The following is a 13117-nucleotide window of genomic DNA, read 5'->3' as shown; positions in this document are numbered from 1 at the left end:
TTTTGGTTATTTTCTTATTAACTCCTTTTAGCATATTTGATTACTAATTATTTATTGGCTTACGTTTTTTCACCGACTTTCCTCAACCCGATAGTACATCCTAACTACCTAACAACCTAATAGGATCTATAGATAAACCTATTATCCTTTTTTCATATAATCATGTATCCTTTATTTTGCAATGTTTTTATTTCAAAACTATTTTTCTTCTAGTAACCATTAGCATTCCCCTTCATTCCGATATGGGAAAAACTACTAATCCCTCCCTTTTCTTCTTTTTCTTACATCAGTCTTCATTTTTATATAGGACCTACTCATTCGGGAATGAAAATCTATACCTAAAAACTTTATACTGAGGATCATTGCTAAGTGCTTCCTAGCATCACCGAATGTAGTTCCTATCAGTCCAAAATGAAGAGAGTATCATGCACCTGCGTGGAGGCATCGAACTCAGTTGCTTAGGACTCTTCTTGGTGACTGTGTGAAGATTGCTTTCTTTTTTGCTTCTTGCCTCATTAGAAGATCACGATGGGTTGAAACTGTAAGACCATAATCGGCATGGGTGTGAGGCGTCTACGTTTGTCGGTCGTGCCACGTACAGGTATCGTCATCATCCAGCACGAGACGGGCATCGGTGTCGCCCGATCGTGGCCGTGCGCGAAACGACGTGGAGGATCGTCCTGTTTGGGTCACTCCTAACCCAGAGTTGACGGGCGAACCGGTTTGTTCCTTTGACGTTGTTTCACCTCCCCCTCAATAGGCTGCTATGTACGATCACCGACACAGGGGACTCTAACCTTATAGCCCCCCTCGAAATATGGTACATCTCGGAAAGATACCTCACTTGCTCTTTGTCGAGATCACTATCAAAACCGGAGTGGGGGAAATGCATCAGCATCACACCTTGGCCTTCGGCATCGACCCGCTCTTTAGGAGTAGGTTCTTCAGCTTCCTCTGGATCCACCACATCAGAAAGCACTGGAGCATTCCCCGTAGCGTCAACCCTCGGCCTCGTGGAGCCAATACTTTCATCGGGATAATCCCTGCCCTGTTGGTCGCGCTTGGCTCCTTCGGGGGCAATCCTCTCCCTCAGTACCTGGACGCCAAGTGCTCGAAGAGAGCTCTAGAATTCACTGTTGTCACTCCCACTATTGTACGAGGTGGAAGAGGAACTATTATTGCACTCAAGTCGTGGAGTTCATAGCACTCAGGTCCAGAATCCGAGTACGACATGGTTTGAACTTTGAAGGAAAGAGTCCTTTACCCAATGTTTGAGTGAGAAAAGAAAGCTTAAGGAATCAGCTGGTTGGTAGCCGAGATCTCTAGGATCATAAGAAAAAACTCAAGGATCGAGCAGATGGGGAGGACTCACTCAACCAGCATCCCTATTTAAAGGAAAATCTATGACTCATATCGCTTTGATCCAACGGCTGTAGTATCGCTGACCTAATAGCCCAAACCAACGCATTACATGTGGCCTCGACCTCAAGGAGATGAAACAACGTCAAAGGAATAAATCGGTCCGTCGTCGACTCCAGGTCAGGAGCAACCCAAACCGGGCAATCCTCCATTCGTCTCGCACATGGCCACAACCAGGGCGACACCAACGCTCGTCCCACGCATGGACCCACGTTGGATGACGATGACACCCGTATGGGGCGCGTCCAATGAATGTGGATGCCTCACACCCGCGTTGGCCACGGTCCTGCGTTCTCAGCCCATCGTGATCCTCCAATGAGGCGAGAAGCAAACAAGGAAGCAGTCACCATAGAGTCGCCAAGAAGAGTCCTCAGCAATCGAGGCTAATGCCTCCATGCAACTACATGATAATCTCTTCAATTGAAGCCGAGGTCTCTACCCAACACGCCACCCGATGCCTCCACACAGCTACATAGTACTCTCTTCGGCCGAGGTTGAGGTCTCCCCACAATGCACCATCCGACCTCAGCCACTACGACCTTGGGAGTGGGGGCAAGTGATGTAGATGTACTTGGCAGGCCTCGAATCATGCCACATGGTATCGACCAAATGGAATCCTGGCCGCACATCTCTAACTGCCTCCAACAACTCAAGGCAAGCTCAGCTATAAAAGGGGGTGCTCATCTCAAGGTAAAGACACTCTCTTGCATTCACAATCCCAAGAGAATTCTCCTTAACTATTAAGAACTAAGCTCTGAGCCCTCATCTCAAGCCTGGTCCAACCCCTCTTTTGGCACTTGGCTAACTTGATTGCCAGTGCTGGAGTCTCCACCCCTAGGATAACACCTGGGGCCTCTGACATGTACTCTTTTCCTGCTTACAGGTCGGACCCATCGGCATCGAACACTAGCAAAATTCCCTTGTTTCCCTTGGCCCCATCTTTGGCAGCAACAATTAAAATATTATTTTATTTATTTAAAAAATCATCATAAATGTCTTCATTCAATCTTTTCTTTTATTATTAAAATAGTATAAAAGGTAAAATAGTCAAAACTCATCATTCATTATACAATAACTAAATTAATCGTAAAGAAGTGTTATTCGAATTCATCCATTATAATATTTGAATAATCCAAATTTGATTCGATTAAGTCGAATCTTGAATTTGGATTCGGATTTTGAATATCGTTTACACCCCTAATTAGATTTGGAATCCCATTGTTCTATTAGGAGAGAGTCTGATACACTTGGGCCATTGGGACTAAGAACCCAGTGAAGCCAATGGAAAGCTCCGAACTAGTCACCAACCTGAGAAGCTCATATGGGTGGAAGTTTGAAGACTGGTGACCTTAGACATGGATCTAGGTGTCGTACCCAAACCTCATGTATCACACACCACATGTCAATCTAGTCATTTAGGGTGTCAGCCACCTCCACTCTCTTTGCCTACTTGCCCCTTATGGGGTCCACATAAAATCATAACATAAAATAAAAAATCAATTAAAATAAATAAAAAGTCAAGAGTCCAATAAACCTAAAATAAAATGATAAAAATAAAAATATATAATAATAAATAAAAAATAATTGTTTGCATTAAATGTAAGAGTGATTTTATTATAGCATCAAGGATGGTACCGACTGTTTGGCTAGACATATGGCCACTCATCCAAAAACTAATAATAATCAAAATCAATCACAAATTGGGTGTGGTGTTTTGGATAATTTTCAATATTTTTAATAAAAAATGAGGCAAGAATTAGGTAAATATATTGCACATGTTGAACAACCATTTTTATTAGTTGAAGACCCTAGGTTAGAAAGAATTTTACAACAATTAGTAATCTCCTAATTTAAAAAGGTTTCTATACATTTAGAGCATATGCTTTAAAATTTTTTATTCATATAAACAAAATTTAATTTTAAATTTTCCAACTCTTATTCTAAAATTGAACTTACATCACTTCCAAATATAATATAAGTTATATTTATGTTATGAGGCATTTAATTGATGAACATTGGCTTTTATAAAGAAGAATTTTAAGTTTTACAAGACTTGAATGACCATATACTAGTTCAATAATTTCTAAAAGTATATTAAATACTTTAAATACTTATGAAATTGAAAATAATTTTTTTTTCTATTAGTTTTGGTAGCGCCAGTACTGATTCAATATTAATTAAAAGTATGTTTAAATGGTAAATTATTTCAATTAGATGTGCATGTCACATATTAAATTTATATGTTTGAGATGCTTTAAATATTATTTCTTCTCGTGTTTCTAAAATTAGAAATTATAGTATATATTAGAAGTTCTGGTATAAGAAAACAAGAATTTAAATGTTTATATCAAAATATAGTTTAAAATATAGAAATTTTCTATTAAATGTTCAACATAGGTGGAATTCCAACTATTCTATGCTAGAAAGTTATATTTCTACAAAGAAATTCTTACTAATTACAATGTGTATAAAAGATTTTTACAATTTTTTTATCATACAACAAATGCATTTTCGGGTGTTTATACCCAACTTCTTTTATTTTAGTTAATCAATTATTTATAATTAGTGAATGTTTTTTAAAATATAGAAATAATTTAAAATTTTAAAATATTATTAATGTAATGGTAGTTAAATTTAAAAAATATAGAAAAAATACTTATCCTCTATATTGCTTAGTTGCAATATTAGATCTTAGGATTAAGATGTTAAAATATTATTAACACGCCTCACCACCGATCTCACATCCACATCCCACCATTGTATTGGGAACATCTTTCATGAATAATAAATAGGAAAAATTCCTAAACAATAATACCCTAAACTTTGGGGGTTGTGTTAAGTCAATCCTTAAACTTTAAAACATGACTCTATAATGCCGTTTCAAATTTTGTTTAATAGGTCATTGTCAATAACAATCTATTAATGAATAAGTGAAATGATAAAACTACCCCTAAAATGCCATCTAATATTCTTTATCTACCACTTCCACATAAACCAATTCAAGAACATAGTGGCTTGAATTGATAGAATTTCAATCCCAGCATTCATTCTCAACAGCGATCATCAAACCTTGCCAAGACATAGAGTGTTCGTCATCAAATATTCGAAAATCTGAGCACCAAGAACTGCCATAGTAGCGGCTTTAATCATTGTCGTTTCAAAAGCCACTCAACAGTAAGAGTTCACATGTGCGCCCCAACAGCACATCCCACCTTGTATTAGAAATATAGAATTCACATGTGCGCGCCCCAACGGCACATCCCACCTTGTATTAGAAATATAGGATTATAACGATAAAGGGCAATTTTTGAGCCCTAATATCAATTAAAATAATTCTTTTAATTAAATTTTTAAAATAAATTAAGTTTTTAAAAAATATATTAAATTCATCTTCTTCCTCCTCCAAACCACTTTTACCCAGTCCCATAAACCTCAATCACCACCGTCCGCTAACATCCGGCAACCTCCGATGCCTCCACCCACCTCCGCCTTCGCCCAAACCCCCTTTTTTTTTATAAATATGTGTCTATTTTAAAATACATAACAGAGCTTTTCCACCATGAAAATGTAATAGTAAAGCTTCAACATTTACAGTACTGTAAGAAGTAAGATCCTTGATTAACAAGAACAATAGGAAAGGAGGAAAGAAGGAACAGAGAGAGAAACCAGAAAAGAACAATAGGGTTCCGATAGATTATGTATCAAGGCCTTGAGAAAGATTCATAATTCAGTGTACCGAATGAGTTCCAATTGTCGTTTGATGAATCCGATTACAACATCATTAAATGATCGTTGGATGGGATGGCTTCCAAGCCTTAGAACTCCTCCGGTTGCCATGCCAAATTTGGCATAGCTGGGGCTTCCCACCAGAATGCATTTTGAGCGGTTCCATCACTAACTAAAGGTTGAAACCCAGAACTACTGTTTGATTCCTGAATTGCGAACTGTGAAATTTGCTCCTGTTATTGCTTGCAGTCAAACTCAAGTTGACCTGGAAACAGCCGCAAAGGTTCTTTAATCAAGTGGACATTGATGGCCAGATCCGTCTGGCTCTGCCGGTCCACAACATTTGAATTATCTGCTAATTCATTCGAATTGGAAGAAGTGGAAATGTTGAGAGACACATCGACCTCTTTTTGGCTTGAAAATTCAGGTGTAACAAGTTCAGAACCCAAACTTGAATTCTGAGTCAAGAACTTGGCAAAAACAACGGCAAGATCGATGTTTGAAGCATCTGTGGCTGCTGTTGTCGGCACCACCGTTGAATTCGCAACCGATGACGAGCCATCTCCAGAAAAACCGAGGGAGATGGAGACGGCTTTGGTCGATGGAAACTTTGAAGATTTCGCTCGATGGGTTATCGACAACTGCCACAAACTGGTACATTTGGTAGAGATCCACCTTTGGTCCAGTACCTTCGACAACCCTTACAGAAGTATCGAGGCTGTGATAGGTTGTAGTTGTTATAGTAACAGAATTTTGTGTTTGTAGAGGCGCATGGAGGGCAGTTGGGAGCTACTTCGACGGTGGGCTTCCATCTGTCATCCATCACCGAGGATCTGGATGAGCATGGGAGCATTTTATTACCTGATGTGAACATCATTTATGACCACAACTGACAGGAAGGGGGAATATAAAAGGATATATGGACTTGAGAACTATGGTAGGGGAACATTGGAGGAGAGCGGAATTGTTGATACTATGAGCCGTGGTCGGTTCGTAGCCTCGTAGGGCTGGGGCGGAGGTGGGTAGAGGCGGCGTTGCCGGAGGTGGACGGAGTTATTATCGGAAGTTGTTGGAGGCGGCGGTAACGCTGATACATGGTGGTCATTGAAGTTCATGAAACTAAGGCGTAAGTGGTTTGGAGGAGAAAAAAGAAGAATAATGTATTTATCTTTTTTTAATATATTTTTTAAAAAATTAATCTATTTTAAAAATTTTATTAAAAGAATTGCTTTTATTAATATTCCTTAACAACTATAATATCTCTAATGACAAATACGGGTGACGATGAAATATCATCGGGTGATGCTCCTTAAGATATGCTGTGGGGCGCTAATGTGAGTTCGTTAGCCACTCGTTCTATTCCACTGCTCCTGTACTCTGTACAATGATCGTGGTCCGCTCTGTCTTGTGGTCAAGACTCCTACAGCGTGTTGATTGGCAGGATACTTTCTTCAGTCATTCGTGGTCACAGCCGTAAATTCTCCGGGCACCTACCCACCATTGGTTCAAACTTCCAAGTGGGCTCTCGTTTCCAACTTGGACGTCTATTTTCTTTTCTCTTCTTTTGTTTCATTATGAAATTAGAAAAATCTATAACTATCAATAATAAATGTGGTAATTAATCCGATGGTATTCATCAAAATTCACGGTTTTGATAGGTTAAAGTTACTTGTATGATACGTTTCCAGGCAATATAGACTTATGTCTTTTTTGGGACAATTCCAAAATAGTACCTTGAAGTTTAGGATTGTATTAAGTTAATATCCCAAATTTAAAAGGTGTCATTGTACTATTCAAATTTTCAAAAATTGTTAACTTTGTCCTCGCCGATAACCAAATGTTAATTAGCTTACAAAAGAACATAAATATTCTTTTATTTAATTTTCTTTATCTATCACATCCACATAAACTTCACCAGATTATTTAAAGGGGGTAATAGCATATAAGGACAACTTTTGAGATTTAATATTAATAAAAGTAATATTTTTAAAAATTTTCAAAAATAGGTTAACTTTTTAAAAATAATATCAATAAAAGTAATATTTATCATTTTCTTATTGCCATTTGTTCACCAGCACCACCCGCCACCACCATCCACTGCCACCCGCCGCCGCCGCCACCCATCTCCGCCTCCGCCTCCGGCAATGTTGTTGGAGGTGGCTGGAGGCAAAGGTGGCAGCGGTAGCGCTAGTGGTCATTCTTCTGCCCAGCACCACCACCGCTGCCACCACCTCTGTCTCCACCCACCTCCAGCAACGTTGCCGGAGGTGGAGGCAGAGGTGGCGACATTGGGCAGAGAAATGACTACCAGCACCGCCGCCGCCACCTCCGGCAACGCTGTCGAAAGCGGAGGCAGCGGCTGGCAGCAGCGGACGGTGGTGGCAGGCAAGGGAGGGCGGCGTTGATGAACAAATGACAAGAAGAATGATGAACAGTATTTTTGCCCTTTATTGATATTATTTTTAAAAAGTTAACATATTTTTAAAATATTATTTTTATTAATATTAAACCCCAAAAGTTGCCCTTATATGCTATTATCCCTTTAAAGACACTTCTATTCGTCGAGACACTTTGCAAAATGCCCTTACTCACCACAATTGCAACAAGTCGCAGAGGTTGGTGAAGTTACAAGCGGGATATCAGGGACTTGGAGGAGCTGCTTTCCAAGTTAAACCCCATGGCTGAAGAATTTGTTCCTCCTTCCCTCGTTAACCATGGATCAGGGAGTGGCCTTTTCATGCTAACAACTTTCTCCTGTCAATCTGTCACTTAATATTTGGGCTATGAAATTGAGTTGCAGAAGTGAGCGCTCGAAGGGGTTCTTCCTAGTGTTGCAGAAGTGAGCGCCTGGATTTGCAAGAGCTGGGGTGGGAAGAACAAAACAGAGGTAAGGCTGATGTATGCTTCATGTTTCGAAGGAAACAAAATGGTTTGAAATAAAGCAGCGAAGCAATGATCCAAAAGTTAAAGAAAAAATAACAAATCAAATCTGTATAAAGAAACAAGTAAACTAAAATCTATTTTAGGACCAAGCAGGACTCAAGATCCTCTTGTTTGTGGAGTGCAAACAAAGAAGACATCATGTTTTCGAAAGACTACCCAAATTAAAGGGGTGTTCTATCTTCTATGATTAAAAAAAAAAGATAGAAACAAATACAATTGTCATTTCAGAAAAACAATTGTTTTTTTTAGATGTTGCGTTTGTTTTTGTTTTAAGAAACAAAATCTTGCATATTACCGAACAGCCATTAAGTTGTACACAAATAAACAACTTATAACTATAATTGTGATAGGGGAAAAACCTTATACATTTCCAAATTCTTTATCCATTTCATTGTTCAAATTATAGCAATTATAACTACCATACAAGCACATAGGGGGAAAGAATAAGCCGAATACCGAACTGGGAATTGGAATTCTGCATTTCCCGAAGAATTTGAGTGCTTTTCATTTGCTTTAAAAGAACAGAGACCCAATCCCATCACGCATGTGATCTTAAAGTTATGAAACAATACAATGTTGATTTAACTACACAACGAGTTCTTCATCCAATCAATAAGAAAATCCATATTGACAACGGTAGAAAAGTTCTTGAACTTGAATTACGGAAAGCAAGCTCATACATAACAAAATCACAGAAAAATATACACTCAATTTCTTTATGGTTTCCAACTAGGAATATAGAATTGAGATGGTTAGCTTTGCATAGTTAATGTTGCTAACTGTGTTTGGTTATAATTCAAATTAATTTGCACAAATGCAAAACTATACCAGTGCAAATGATTTGAGTATAAATTTTAATCTATTTCTGTTTCAGATTTTAGCTTATTTTGTTTGATTACAATACAAATAAAAACATAAAGCAGAATAAAATAAAATCCAAAACAAAATTAAACAAGAATTTTCATTTTTTTCATTTGCATTCTCATACATTTATACTAACACAAATAAATTTACACTGCAACTAAAAACAACTTAAAGGACAAAACTCTTGAGAGGGTCTACTTTTCACTTCATGCGGTTGAAAGTCTATAGGATGTATAGAAGTTCGAACTACAAAAGAGGACCACAGAGGTGGGGGAAGCATTATCCAACCAAAGACACGATGAGGTCGGTTTTTACGAAAAACACAGAGGTAAGGCTGATGTTAGGGAGTCGGTTTTTGTTTATTTCGAATTCAGATCTGGAGGCAGTGAAAACTTCAAGAGGGGCTCAGTCAATTTCAAACAGTTTGGGTGGTTCAATAGAACTCGAGCTTGGAGAAAAGATCGGTTTTGAACACAAAACTAGTGGTCGGTGTGCACACCAGTTATGACTTTCTGAAATCTATTACGGTGGAGGTTGCAGGGGCAACGGTGTCTATTTTAATTGCTAAGGTAAAAGATAACAAATAATGTTTTTATTGAAAGATAGTTTTAACATTTTAAAAATTTTTGAAGTCATACGGATACAAATAACTAAAGAACTATTAAAGATAGAGACTAATTTGATAGTTTTTAAAAGTATGAGTATTACAGTAGCACATTTTGAATGTGAAGTTCGGCAGGTTGGAACCTGTTTTCCAGTTTGAGTTCAACGGGATCAAATCCGAAGAATTGGAGCTGCGTTCATGGCAAGATGAGCAAGAACAAACATAGCGTTCATATGATTTCAGTAGCTTTACATTGACGTCACTATCCAAGGACCTAACTGGAGCGGGTTTTGATATGTTCCAGCATATCTAAACTGTAATTTCGTCACTATGACGGGGATGGTATTCCGTTTGGCGAGGAAACTTCGACAAACTTATACCAGAAGTTCAATTTTCCTTTTGCGTCTTGTGAGGGTTGACTGATGGGATAGCTCATGGTGAGCTCAGAGGTCCTCTCGCCAGCTCTTTGATCGGGATTCCGACCTCTCTGACGTACTTGGGGTCGGCAAACCTGTGCTCGCAATAGAGTTCTAGAACGAGGTGGGCTTGGTCGTTCGGATGACAGATTCATGGATATTGAATTTCATCTGGAAATCCCAGAAGGGATTGGTGTCGTTGTCATTGTCAGTGGGCGTTTGTTGCTTAGAATCTGGGTTGCTGTTGACCGGCAATGCAAAGTTGCAAACAAGGAGCTCTTTGACAGAGCCGGTGAGAGGACTTCTCTTTTTGTGTGACAGACTGGTAATCGAAATTAAGGAGCTCAACGGGAGGAATTTTCTTTTTGTTTGACAGACCGGCAATCCATATTAAGGAGCTCTTTGTTTCTTTGTCTCGGATGGCAGATTTTTTCTTTTTCCAGCAAGGTTGGTAAGATTACAAAAATATTTTTCGGTGAGATGCATTTTTGGATCAATTAGGTTTCAAGAAAAAATGGTATGAAAAAGAAAATAAAGAAAATTTAGTGGAATATTTTGGTAATTTAATGCTTTTCATCATTAACTTAACGATGAAGGAGTATTTATCGCAATATAAAAGCTTAAAGGGTCTTTGTCGCAAATTAAAGAATTTGGGTTTTTTTGTCACTGACCTCATAATAAAGGATAAATTTTTCCCAACCTAAACCGCGAGGAAGCAGCTGATCGAGGTTTTTTTTGTTAATTAACGTTCGTTGCTTTAGGAGACTAAGCATACGGGAAATATTACCGATGTGCGGCTGGATGCTGGACTGGCTTTGAGGAGTTTACATCTGCGCCCCACAACGTCCCACAGTACATTCTCGCCGTATATTGGGAACATCTTCGGGTGATAGTACTAATTTTGATGATGTCATCATTGGGAGATATTTTCAATACACGGCAGGGATGTGTTGTGGGACACTGTGGGGCACAAATCTGAGAGAGTTCGGGCAGTTCGCATATTTTTTGTTTTTGTACTTTACTCTTTTTTAACAAAGAAAAATAGAAAGATCTAGTTAGATCAAATTAGAAAGATCCATATTTTATTGGGCATACTAGTGGGGACCCATGCTATGCACGGGATTTGTTAAAGAAAGCTAAACAATAAAACACATAAGAGTATACAATTGTTTTATATTTCTAACTTTTTAAATAATAATTAATTATTTATATTTTATAATACTTTTAATAACTTTTTACAATACAAAAATAACAATAATCTATTTCAGTTAAGCTTGTTCATCGAACTGATGAAACCAACCAATCTGACCAACTCGACCCAAATTGCTCAGTTTCTAATATTTCCGGTTGAAATTGGGATCAGTTTCGCTGTGGCCATTTGTAAATTGATCAAAATCGAATGACCCAATCATAAATATATATTAATATTTTTATATTTTAAATATAATTTTTTAATACAGGAAGGTGGGAAAATTCCCATATTTCTTAGTCTCAAATATTTTTATATTATAAATTTAATTTTTAATAATATTAATGTAAATTTTTAAATTTAAAATTAATTTTTCAATATAATCTTTTAAACCAATTGAGAAAACCGAAAATCAACCCAAACCAATACAACCCGATTTAGTTGGTTTTCACTAATGGTCAATAGATTTAGGGTAACCCGCTCCCTAACCTGACCATGCCAATTTGGTTGGCCAAATAGCCCACAACCAAACTAAACCAGGTCATGATCAATACTCCTAATTTCATCTAAATTAATATTTTAATATCTAATAAATAAAAATAGTTTAATATCTGATGAATCAATTTTTTGTGCTAAGTACCTCATCATTTGGTCTACTTCCAAGTGGCCGATGACTCAAAGGCCGAGGTGAACTTTTGCTAGATGAGGACCTGGATGCCGAGCTAACCAGGCCGAGCTGGGGGCAGATTAGGTGCCGAGTTAACTGAGCCGAGCTGGGCAGGTTAGGTGTCGAACTGACTGGGCTGAGCTAGGCAGGTTAGGTGACGAGTTGACCAGAGGGCCAAGCTGCCTAGTGGCGAGCTGGATTGATTGTTGAGCTTCGTAGTTCTTTAGAGACCTGTAAGGAATCAATGTTAAAGGACCTGGGGTGGCTAACACGGCGAGGTCGCTCTGATGCTTAAGTCAGTACTCTCATAGTAGACTGCGATCTAAAAATCACAAAGTATGAGAGCTAGAATATGCTTACTTGCCTCCCTATGCCATTGGGGTTGGTGCCTTTATATAGGCATTGTTTGGCGTGGGCTTCACGCACCGCATCCGAGATTTCTGACAAGTCGTTTAAGTGGTCCGAGATTCCCTGAGGTAACCGCCATGCACGTTGACCACCCTCTGGATCGTTCGGCACGTGGTCCAACTTCCAAGGATCGTGGGAGTGTTAGGATATGCATGCCAAATTTGTCGGTGAGCACGTTTCGCAGGTCGCCAGGTTGGCGCCTGTGCCAGGCCGCCAGTTCAGCGCCAAGGCCAGGTTGCTAGGTTGCGCCAGGGCCAGGCCGCCAGTTTGCGCCTGGGCCAGGCCGCCAAGTCGGTGCTCGTGCCAGGTCGCCAGGTCACGCCTGGGCCAGGCCGCCAGGTCGGTGCCCGTGCCAGGCCGCCAGGTCACGCTTGGGACAAGCCGCCCGGTGGGACACCATCAACTTGGCTAAGGCAAGTTGTTGCCTACGTGGTTCCAGGTGTCACCTAGTTGTTCTGAGGTGCCATGTGTCACAATATCATTGGTGGGCCAAATCTGCCCTCATCTATATCCAATAATTATTAAAAATTTATAGTGAAAATGCACAATAATTAAAAAAATATTGATAATAAAAATAAAATAATTGCAATAATCACAAAAATACTAAAAATACTAAAAAATATATTAAGTCAGTCAATAAATATTGTAATCTCAAATAATAGTTTAATCTCTAATAAATATCAATGAATAAAGTACAACAAAAATACAGTAAATACAATAAGTATAATAAATTTAATTTAAATAGTTAAATAACAGTAGTTTAATATCCAATAATTATTAAAATTTTTTTGTTAAATAACAAAACAAATATAGATTTATACATAATTATTGAAAATATATTTATCAAAAAACTATAAATAATTTCTGAAAATACAATAAAT

At 38.4% G+C, this 13117-nt stretch overlaps 1 pseudogene; it reads right to left on the bottom strand.

Annotated features, from left to right (window-relative positions):
- Window positions 1-4987: 4987 nt before the first annotated feature.
- LOC148803897 (uncharacterized) lies at window positions 4988-6846 on the bottom strand (annotated as a pseudogene).
- Between the last annotated feature and the right edge of the window lie 6271 nt (window positions 6847-13117).

Source organism: Nelumbo nucifera, chromosome 1 (genome assembly GCF_055504915.1).
Source record: "Nelumbo nucifera cultivar China Antique chromosome 1, China Antique-T2T, whole genome shotgun sequence".
NCBI classification, from domain to species: Eukaryota; Viridiplantae; Streptophyta; class Magnoliopsida; order Proteales; family Nelumbonaceae; genus Nelumbo; species Nelumbo nucifera.
Note: the sequence above shows the minus strand (reverse complement) of the source record. Positions and strands in the feature narration are given on the sequence as shown.